General features: G+C 35.7%; 1 protein-coding gene and 1 non-coding gene across 3 annotated transcripts in view; one reads left to right on the top strand and one right to left on the bottom strand.

Moving 5' to 3' along the window:
• The first annotated feature begins 2,498 nt into the window (after nt 1–2,498).
• Nucleotides 2,499–10,762, top strand: part of LOC105179188 — a 26,522-nt gene continuing 18,258 nt past the window's right edge. The window contains exon 1 of one of the 2 annotated variants that reach the window (XR_002286297.1): nt 2,499–2,553. The gene's annotated coding sequence lies outside the window, so the exon portion shown is untranslated. The remainder of the gene's footprint in view (nt 2,554–10,762) is intronic. The other variant, XR_002286296.1, reaches the window with a different exon arrangement.
• TRNAF-GAA lies at nt 9,424–9,496 on the bottom strand. The gene has a single exon. It is a non-coding gene; the product is annotated as a tRNA-Phe (tRNA).

The following is a 10,762-nucleotide window of genomic DNA, read 5'->3' as shown; positions in this document are numbered from 1 at the left end:
AAAGAGAAAAATTTTTACCAAGATAAGTAAAAGTTAAACGATGTAAAAAATCGAGAGAATAAGACTGTCAGCAGAAAAACAAAAGCCAACAGTTAACAGAGCAGCCACCTGGAAAGCATGTGATCGACAGACCATTATGACCAACAGCTGAAAATCACAAGGCAATGACGAACACAATGACGACATTGTAAACAAGTTTGGAGTCCGAATTTGAAGTCTACGGACGCCTATAAATAAAGATGCAAGGAAGCAGAAGGGGATCATCAGAAAAACATCTCATACTCTTCAAAACATCGGAATTCTGAGTCATTTTTTATTTTTTGTAATATTTTAAATTTTCAGTTTATGGGGCCCCCAACAAGTCAAGTCCTCTACACCATGAGAGACTAAATAGTTGTCTCCTCCAATGGAGGAATAATATCTATGTAATATTCTATATATTTCTTCAATAAAAGTTAGGCTTCTGTTGAGCTTGTTATCCAAAATTCTATTAAGTCCCTGTATTGGAATCCCTTTTACGCCCTATGGTAGGAAACGAAATAGGGCTGTGCTGTTTTGTTACTGAAGGAGCCAAGTTCCTGCGAATCATCTGCTGCGGTAGTGTGGTTGGAAGAAGTCCGTAAAATCGAGGACTTGGAAAACCCAAAAACAGAGCGGTCAAAGCAAGGTATGAATTTATGGGGTCTTAATTTATTTCGGAAGCATGTTGAGCCATTTTAAGAGCATGAAAATGGATTACCTAGCTATTTCCTTTAAAGGGGTAAAATAGTTATGAAATTGGCTGGGGGACCAGGTTTAAGCAATTTTGAAAGATAGTGTACTAAAATTGATATTGGAAAAGTTAGTGTACCAAAATTGAACGTACTAAATTTTTCAAAAAAAAAAAAAAAAAAAACCCTACTCTCATTAACAGCGCGTGTACACCACTTTCCTTTAAATTTGGACGGAGAGGGTCTTTTTTGCAGGGTTTTAATTTTCACAGGGTCTTTTATGGCTATTTATTTAACACAGATAAGTTTTGTGCAAATTTAGCATAACACAGGGGGCATTATGCAATTTTCCCTTATTTTATTTATTTCACATTAATGAATCAATGAGATGAAAATGAAGTATAAATGTACGAGGATAGAAATCGAATGTTCAGTCCTGATCTTGAGTTCAAAACTTCATGTTGTATTGCTTGTGATGAAGTTTCACTGATCTGCAGTTGGTTCCTTCTATGGATCCTTCTACTATGAACTGCATGTATGTTTCTAAGAAGAGGACCATGTTTATTTGCTGAGTTTATGCAGCAAGGAAGAGGGTCATCGATCGGGCATTTCATCAAGCTGGTGATGGACGCCCCAAGTGCTCTTTGTAGAAGGAACGTCTTGTGTTGTGGATACTGCAATTGCTCCTCCACTAAAATCAGAAAAAAAAAATGATGTTCTTAAGCAATAAAAAATTATTTCAGAATCCACCAGCTAATTTAAACAAAAAATACAGAGAGAGAGCCAGGAGAAAGGACTGAAGGGGAAAAGGACAATGAACTGCGCTGAGCATGGACCGAACACGCAACCTTCAGAACTTCAGTGTAACGCTTTCCCAAATGAGCTATCGCCGCATTTTAAGTCCAAGGAGGTTCTAATTAGTAAGATCAAAAGCTTCTTAAAACCTTCAAAATGCAGGCATCGACATAAAAAAATTTAAATAGTTTTTGAATGCTGACTACAATTATCTTAGATTTTTTATCAAAAAATTGTATCAACTATACATGCTTAACGTGTAAGAGTCAATATGGTTCATTAGCAAGTATAGGAGATCGGTGTGATTACTCATGTTTCTTTTTGTGCTCTCAATCTTGACCATATATTTGAAGGGCTTTAATTCGAGTTAAATCTGTGATATCTAAAAGGGTGGTGATTCACGATCCATTATGATGCGATCTCCCAAGGTGTCAAGGGTCGCCCGCATTCTCTGCACCCTTAATGCACATTGGGCCATGCAACCGCTCAACTCGATCGACCAACAACCTTCACTGGCAGACGCTGGACTTCCGCAGTCTTAGAGTCTATGGCATAGGTTTTAGGGGTTAGAGTTTAGTACCACTGGTGAAGGGTTTATTACTCCGGTTGATGGAAGCGAAGATTTGTTTCTTTCATCAATCAGCACACCCAGGAGAAGTGGCGTTGGAGGTGGATGCTACACAAAAATCCAAGAAAGAAAACCCCACTGGCAAAAACCCTCAAAACTACTGTCGCCTCCCACCATCAAACCCCATCCATACCCACATGTTTCCACTTCTCGATTTTTTTATTTCTTTTATTTAGGGTTTGAAAAGCCAGATCAGTATCGAGGAAAGGGCAAGAAAAAAGGAAAAGAAATTATCTGTTAAGAGGAAGCCGCCGAAAGTTAATCGGGCTCTGGCAGCCCGACTTCTTGAGGAGGAGGAAGAGCTGAATGAGAATAAGGGAGCTGATGATGCAGATGTTCAGAAAAACATCAAAGAAAAAGAAAGGTCTCACCAATGAAGTTCTCAAAGATGAGAGGTTTACAGCTATGTTTGAAAATAAGGTATTTCATAGAGGTTCTGTTTATGTAAAAAACTTGCTTTTCTTGATTGATGCTGTTAGTTATGATCAACCATGTAGTACCTTGTTCCCAGGAATTTGTGAAATAGTTGGAACTTTAGTAACCCCTGAACTGTAAGTAATATAAAGACATGTGAAAATGCAAAAGAAATGATAATCATATACATATTATTTAGCGCAAATAATCAATTTTGAAAGCAATGAGATACAGATATATCGGCTGGTCATGAGCTTGAGTATTAACCACCTTTATCCTTTGAAATTTAGGCTACATCATTGGGATATCTCTCAAATTAGCGTGACAATCTTTAACAAGAGATTGAAGCCCAATATCCATTGTAAAAATAGTCTTAGATTAGTCAGGAATTAATTTGTTGGAATGTGGATGTGTGGAGACTGAAAATTATTCTTTGGGGGTTGACAATTTTTAATGAACACGTAAACTTGTGAAAGAAGTTAGTGTCTTTAGAAAAATATGCGAATTATCTTGTGGTAGCACTTGAATTTTCTGATTTTTGTCTTGTTTTATCCCTTAGATTAATAGAAATTTTCGGTATAAGTCGAGATAAGTAGGAGAAACTAGCACTAGTGGCATATTAAAAAAAAAAATTATGTGAAGTGTGTTCCATTGGCTGCATCAAATAAGCAATGTTCAAGAATCAGCACAAAAGTCTTTGTGTGAGCTTTTGGGCCAAAGCACTTTCATCTAAATAGTGCTCCTACATTTCTTTTGATTGAGGGCATCAAAGAGTATTCAAAGCTTGGTGTAGTCCACGTGCTAGTGTCCCGTTCAAGGCGATCCCCTTGCGCTTCCATCGATTGTACAATGTATATTGCTTTCCGCATTCAATGAAATTCACATTATGAAAATGTGCTCAATTTACTTCTTTTATACTACACCTTGCTTATTTCTGTTGATGCTGTTGGATTCTGTGTGCTATTCCTGTCGGCGCGTTGTGCTAGTGTCAGCGGGAGTTCTATTGTTGTGTTGTTGTTGGCAGAAGTAGTCGTTTATTGTGGACTTCTAGCCACACGATGTCCCTTTCCCCCTATTGCAGAAAGTACATTAAGCTAGTAGGGATGGTCCCTGATGATGACTCTCTAATGCTTAAGTCAGTTCGAGTTCGAGATGGTAATTGGTGATCCAAGTAGTAAATGAGGTAAAAAGCAATAAATGTGTCTCATCATAAATGTCATAGAATGAAGGTATTTACAGGGTTAAATGTGCCCACGCGATGTCATCTCAAATCATGAGTGGTTAGATGATCTATGGTCTAAATCTCGGGTCATTAGAGCGGGTCTGATCGAGCGACCCAACCCGATATAGAAAGTCGTGAATCCTCGGACTATAGTGGTATTTTAATATTATTGAAAGGTCATTTATACCTTTTTCCAGGTAGGTATGATATACCCCTATCAAGCTTTGTTGAAATTGTACATATAACTTTCTTAATTGTGCAGTCTCTTATAATCTAATTTCTTGATTTGAATTTAATAAACTAAACTTTGTGTCGTTATATAAATAACCATATCACACGTATATACATTGATAATTCTTTTTTTATTTTTTTTGACAAGATATATGTTAAATAATATTTAGAATGCCAACGTATAGATGGCACTCAAAGGATCTAAATGAAAATTCATAGAGGATGTCTAAGTGAGTATATGAGCTTTTGAAAACATCTTTTAAGATAGTTATAACTTATAAGATGTTGAAAAGTATTTGACAAAATTTTTAAGAAATGAGTTCACAAAAATGAAACTATTAGAAGCTTACAAGCTTCTTTAGAAAAAAAAAGGAGTTCTTAATTTATTGTTAAAATGCTAACAAGCTCTTCTACTTTGATAATATTTATTACAAAATTATCATTAGAAAAAATTGCATTTGTGGTCCCATATAATAAACTTATTTTTATTATAGTCCCATATGTTACACTTTTGTCATATTTCATCCAATATATTAAGAAAAATTCTCAATGTTAGTCTCACATAACTTTTCATTAAAAATTAGAGGAATAAGTCACGTGGTCGTTAGTAAGTACACGTGAAGCTGGAGTTTGGTGGGGGAAAAAACATCTTTATTGAGGGGAAATGAAAACTAGGATTCAAACCAATATCTTTGCATTCAAAAATTAACTTTAGAAGCTGTAAAGGAGCTCATGTTAATTGAGAAGGTGCGTGAATAAATAGTCTACATGTTATTGTGGGAGAAAGACGTATTTAAAGATTTCATGATTAAATAATAATTTATATAGAAGATTTTATAATTATAAGGATGTTGTAGGTAAGTACGACGAATGAAACGCAAAAATAAAACAAAATAATAGCAAATATTTGTTAAGATTTTTAAAGGATTTCTTGAAATTCAAAGATTTGAATGAGGGAGGATAAAGGAGTTTTGATTTACCGCAGCACATTTGGATTAAAGTTTCATTTTAATATTCAAATTGCCTCTTTAATCAAAATCAATTCCCAATGCTACTGTTTCAATTTTTAGTGCTGTAACCTTAAAATTGGAATGAAAGCCATTAAGGCCGTGTTCAATTTCTGCATTCATTAGGGAAGGAATAGCCTCTATATAAAGCAACAATTCTTTCATTTGAGAACACACAATTCTCACTTCCTCCCTAATCACTATCCCGGTGCCCTCTTTCGCTTAGGCATTCATATTTTTAAATTTTGGTATTTGAGTCTCTTGTTTCGATAAGCTTCTAAGTGTAAGATCGAGGTGTTCTTTGGTATAGTGCTAAAATCAAAATAACTGTAACCGTCTTATCCTGGGAGAAATTATTTTGCACCCGGTGCACTGCTGATATGGGGCGTATATTTTCTTCGAGGCAAGCAGTAATTCTGCGATTCAATTAAAAATTAACGAATTCAAATTGGACTGAGAATTGTTACGATATAGTTCTCGTTGTAAGTTTTCGATTTAAATTTCTTGTTATAAATAGCGTTTCTAATTACTTTAAGTTATTTGCTCCAACGTGGCTTTATTGCTTTTGATTTCTAAATCCGATTGTAATATTTCAAAACGTCATTTTGATTGCTTGAAACCAAATTTTTTCCAACAATATTTGGTCTCGAAATTCATAAGAAGAAAGATCATTCACCGAAAAATATTACGAGTGAGCGCAGGACGAATGCTTGAAACTAAGAGAGAAATGGAGTGTTTGTGTATAAAATGCGGTGAACGTGGATCGATAGAGGACGAGAGTATGAGTCGAGTAAGTTCAATGAATATTGTCAAACTTTTGGCATTGTTCATGAAGAGACTTCTCCATATTCCCCTACGTCTAATGGAATGGCTGAACGAAAGAATAGAACATTCAAAGACATGATTAACAGTCTCCTACTAACCTCTGGGTTACCAAAGTATTTGTGGGGAGAGACTTTGAATACAGCTTGCCATATTCTGAATAGAGTCCCTCTGAAACACAATACGAGTATTCCTTTCGAGTTGTGGATAGGTAGGAAACCAAGCCTCAAGTACTTTCGAGTGTGGGGGTGCCTAGCAAAAGTGCTAATCCCGGAACATAAATGAAAGAAATTAGGTCCTAAGATTGTCGATGTTGTGTTCTTGGGCTATGTGGAGGCAAGTTATGCTTTAAGATTTCTGGTTATTAAATAAAAAATTCCACGCATTGAGGTCAACACAATAGTCGAATTTCGTGATGCTGTATTCCTAGAAGATGTATTTCCTTTAAAAACAGGAATACCTTCAAATGTTTCGCTTGATGATCCACTTGCCTCCACATCTATTACTGAACATGTGGAAAAGATTTCAAATGTGGGGTTTAGTCCTAGTAGTTCTAATCAGACTCATGAGGAGTCAGATGAACCTAGACGGAGTAAGAGAGCTAGGATTATCAAGAATTTTGGAAGTGACTTTGTCACTTACAACATCGAGGATGATCTAATCACTTTCAAAGATGCTATGGCTTCTTCAGAATCGAAGCAGTTGAAAGAAGCTGTCAAAAGTGAGATGGACTCCATTGTTTCCAATGAAACATGGGTGCTAGTCGATCTCCATCCAGGATGTACTACTATTGGGTGTAAGTGAATTTTTAAAAGGAAACTGAAAACCTGATGGGACCATAGATAAGTTTAAAGCCAGATTGGTGGCTAAAGGGTTTAAACAAAAGGAGGGAATAGACTATTTTAATACCTATACTCCGGTAGCTCGATTGACTACAACCCGGGTGCTTATAGCACTTGCTTTTTGGTCTATAATCTCCCGATTTATCAGATGGATGTGAAAACAGCCTTCTTGTATGATGAACTTGAGGAAGAAATTTACATGGATCCGCTTGAGGGGCTTGTAGCTCATGGTAACGAGCATAAAGTTTGTAAACTTGTTAAGTCTCTATATGAACTTAAACAAGCACCCAAATAGTGGCATGAAAAGTTTAATAAAACGATTTCTTGCGTTCGTCTTCACTGTAAATGAGAATGATATATGTATATACTGCAAGGTTAAAGGAGATAAAATGATAATTCTATGTCTGTATGTGGATGATATTCTGTTAATACGGTCATGTCTAGATATTATTACCGAAACCAAGTTATTTTTGAAAAATAAGTTTGAAATGAAGGATATGGGTAAGGCTAATGTGATTTTTCGCATCAAGTTGATTCGGTCAACTGATGGAATAGCCATTTCTCAAGCTCATTATGTTGAGAAGATAATTGAGAAATTTGGTTATCAAAAAGTATAATTGCTAAGACATCATATGGTCCTTCTGTAGCTTTATTAAAAAATAAAAGTGGTGTTTCGGTTGCACAGCTAAGGTATTCTCAAATTATTGAGAGCTTACAGTATCTGGCAAATGGCACGAGACCAGATATATCCTTTTCTGTCTCTAAACTGGCTAGATACACTAGTTGTCCTGACAAAACCCATTGAGGTGCTTTGGATAGAGTACTAAGGTACCTAAAGGGCACGGTGTCACTGGCCATACATTATGGCAGATTTCCTGTTGTTCTTGAGGGATATAGTTATGCTAGCTGGATAGCCAAAACCTCCGGGAGTAATGGTTGTTCATGATATGTTTTTACCTTAGGTGGGGGCGCAGTCTCCTGGAAGTCTGCAAAACAAACTTTGACAATTCGGTCTACATTTCAAGCCGAGTTATGTGTGTTAGATACGACTGGTACCGAGGTAGAATGGCTATTTGTATTGTTTTCACAACTTTCCATTGTAAGTCAGCCTCTTCTACCGATTGTTGTACATTGTGATAGTCAAACCACAATAGCAAAGGTGAAGAGTCGTAAATATAATCAAAAGACCAAACTACACATTCAAGTTAGACTGAAGTCTATAAGGGCATTAGTGTCAGACAAAGTAGACTTTGTCGGAACAAAGGACAATGTGGCTGATCCTTTAACGAAAGGATTGAATCTGTCACAAGTTCATAAATCCAAATTGGGGATGGGACTGAAAACCCATGAGCGATTTATCTACGATGGCAACCCAACCTTTTAAGTGGAGATCCCACAAAGAAGGTTCAATGTGGTATCAACAAGTCGTAAGGGTATGTCAGAGCACCAAATAGACTGATACTTTGTATCTGGAGTCTGTACCCAAAAATTCTGAAAGGTGCTTCAACTGCAAGTATACTAAGAGTTTATCTCCGAATGGGGTCAAGTCTTATAAGAGGAGATGCTAGCAGTGCATCCCTGAAGACGTCCAACTAAGTGAATGTCAATGTTTGGCCACAACTAAGGAATTGGGTTATTCCTGAAAGCATTCATGAACAGGATCAGGACACATGGCCTAAGTGTCAACCCTAAAGATCAACACAAAGCTGGTGGCTTGTTGTTACTGACAGACGTTGTCACACTCACAGGCTTAAATTCAAGGCTTAGTTCCATTTGACCTTGTGATAACTGACGTTAGATAACTTAGACAGTGGTTCAAACTAAAAGGTACCATCGTTGAAAGCAAATCATGAAAATTTGAGTTCAAATCTATGAATTTGTGGGGGATTGTTGAGATTTTCAAAGGATTTCTTGAAATTCAAAGATTTGAATGAGGGAGGAAAAAAGGAGTTTTGATTTACCACAGCACATTTGGATTAAAGTTTCATTTCAATATTCAAATTGCCTCTTTAATCAAAGTCAATTCCCAATGCTACTGTTTCAATTTTTTTAATATGATTTGATTGCAATTCTGGCGTTAGTGGATGATTAGTGCTGTAACCTTAAAATTGGAATGAAGGCCATTAAGGCAGTGTTCAATTTCTGCATTCATTAGGGAAGGAATAGCCCTCTATATATAGCAGCAATTCTTTCATTTGAGAACACACAATTCTCACTTCCTCCCTAATCACTCTCCCGGTGCCCTCTTTCACTTAGGCATTCATATTTTCAAATTTTGGTATTTGAGTCTCTTGTTTCGATAAGCTTCTGAGTGTTTGTCGAGGTGTTCTTCGGTATAGTCCTACAATCGAAAGAACTGTAACTGTCTTATCCTGTGAGAAATTACGTTGCACCCGGTGCACTGCTGATGCAGGGCGTATATTTTCTTCAAGACAAGCAGTAACTCTGCAATTCGGTTAAAAATTAACGAATTCAAATTGGACTGAGAATTGTTACGATATAATTCTCGTTGTAAGTTTTCGATTTAAATTTATTGTCATAAATAGCGTTTCTAATTGCTTTATGTTATTTGTTCCAACGTCGCTTTATAATATTTCAAAACGTGGTTTTGATTGCTTGAAACCAAATTTTTTTCCAACAATATTTGCTCTCGAAATTCATAAGAAGAAAGATCATTCACCGAAAAATACTACGAGTGAGCGCAGGACGAATGCTTGAAACTAAGAGAGAAATGGAGCTTTTGTGTATAAAATGCAGTGAATGTGGATCGAACACGTCACCTTCAGATCTTCAGTCTGACGCTCTCCCAACTGAGCTATCCCCGCAATTGGTCTTTCATTGATACGACAATTAAATCGAATATATTGTAACAATTGTTTTCTTTGTTTTTGTTTTCCTATTTCTAATTAAATAATGACCATCATCTTTTTATTTTTTAGGTAAATTACAACAACCTCTCTTGAGATTTGGTATAATTATGAAAACTTCTTATTATTCGAAAAATTAACAATACCCCCTAATTTTAACGGTCCTCTAACAATTAACCCAATCCGTTAGTGTCCGTTAAGTTTCCATTTATTTTTGTGGTAAATTGACCAAAATGGCATTTTGGACTAAAAATTATAATTTTATTTACTTTTAACAAAATATTTTTTTATAATTTTTCAAAAATTCCATCCACCAATTAAATAATGAGAGGTATTTATAATTAGGCAAAATTTCACTTTTGGTCCCATTAAATAGGGTCATTCTCACTTTCGGTCCCGTGCTTTAGGTGCTCAACACTTGTAGTCCCAAAACCCTAATTTTTTAACACTTTTAGTCCCATACCGTTAAAAACTGACGGAAACGGCACGTGACAGTCACGTGCCGTTAGTCAACTGGTATGGTCCATGTTGGTCAATGGCAAAATATCACTTTTGGTCCCACTAGATAGTGTTATTCTCACTTTTGGTCCCACGCTTTACGTGTTCAACACTTGTAGTCCCAAAATCCTAGGGCCCGTTTGGTTGTGTTTTCATTTTCATTTTCAGTTTCCAACATTTGGAAATAGGTAGAAATGCTTTATTGGTTTTTGTGCGAAAACTAATAATATATTTGGATTAGTTGTTTCCAAATGTAGGTATATAGGTGTGAGAATGTTGAATATATGTATATGTATTTTTGATGTGACAGAAATTGGTTATAAGGGTTGACCAAATTGATTGAACATTTGTGTCTTTTTCTATTCATATTTATGTATAGATATATACATATATATTGTGAATGCCAAATAAAAATGTGAAGAATATACTTTATTCAATACTTTATTAAAATAAGTTAGGTCTAAATTAAATAAATAATTTAATATGACCAAGACATCAATAATATTTTCAATTTCAATTAAAATATTTTTTTTGATTTTATATATATCAATAAAATAGTATTTTATATTAAGGAGCAATATAAATTTTTTAACACCTTTAGACCCACTCGTTAAAAACCTGACAGAAACGGCATGTGACAAGTCACGTGCCATTAGTCATAGGGGTGACAGATGAGTCGAGCCGGCTCGACTTTGAGCTCGAGCTCATGTTTACTTGTTCACCGCT

The sequence above is a fragment of the Sesamum indicum genome, unplaced genomic scaffold, assembly GCF_000512975.1.
Source record: "Sesamum indicum cultivar Zhongzhi No. 13 unplaced genomic scaffold, S_indicum_v1.0 scaffold00127, whole genome shotgun sequence".
Taxonomy (NCBI): Eukaryota; Viridiplantae; Streptophyta; class Magnoliopsida; order Lamiales; family Pedaliaceae; genus Sesamum; species Sesamum indicum.
This window is presented reverse-complemented; position numbering and strand designations above follow the sequence as displayed.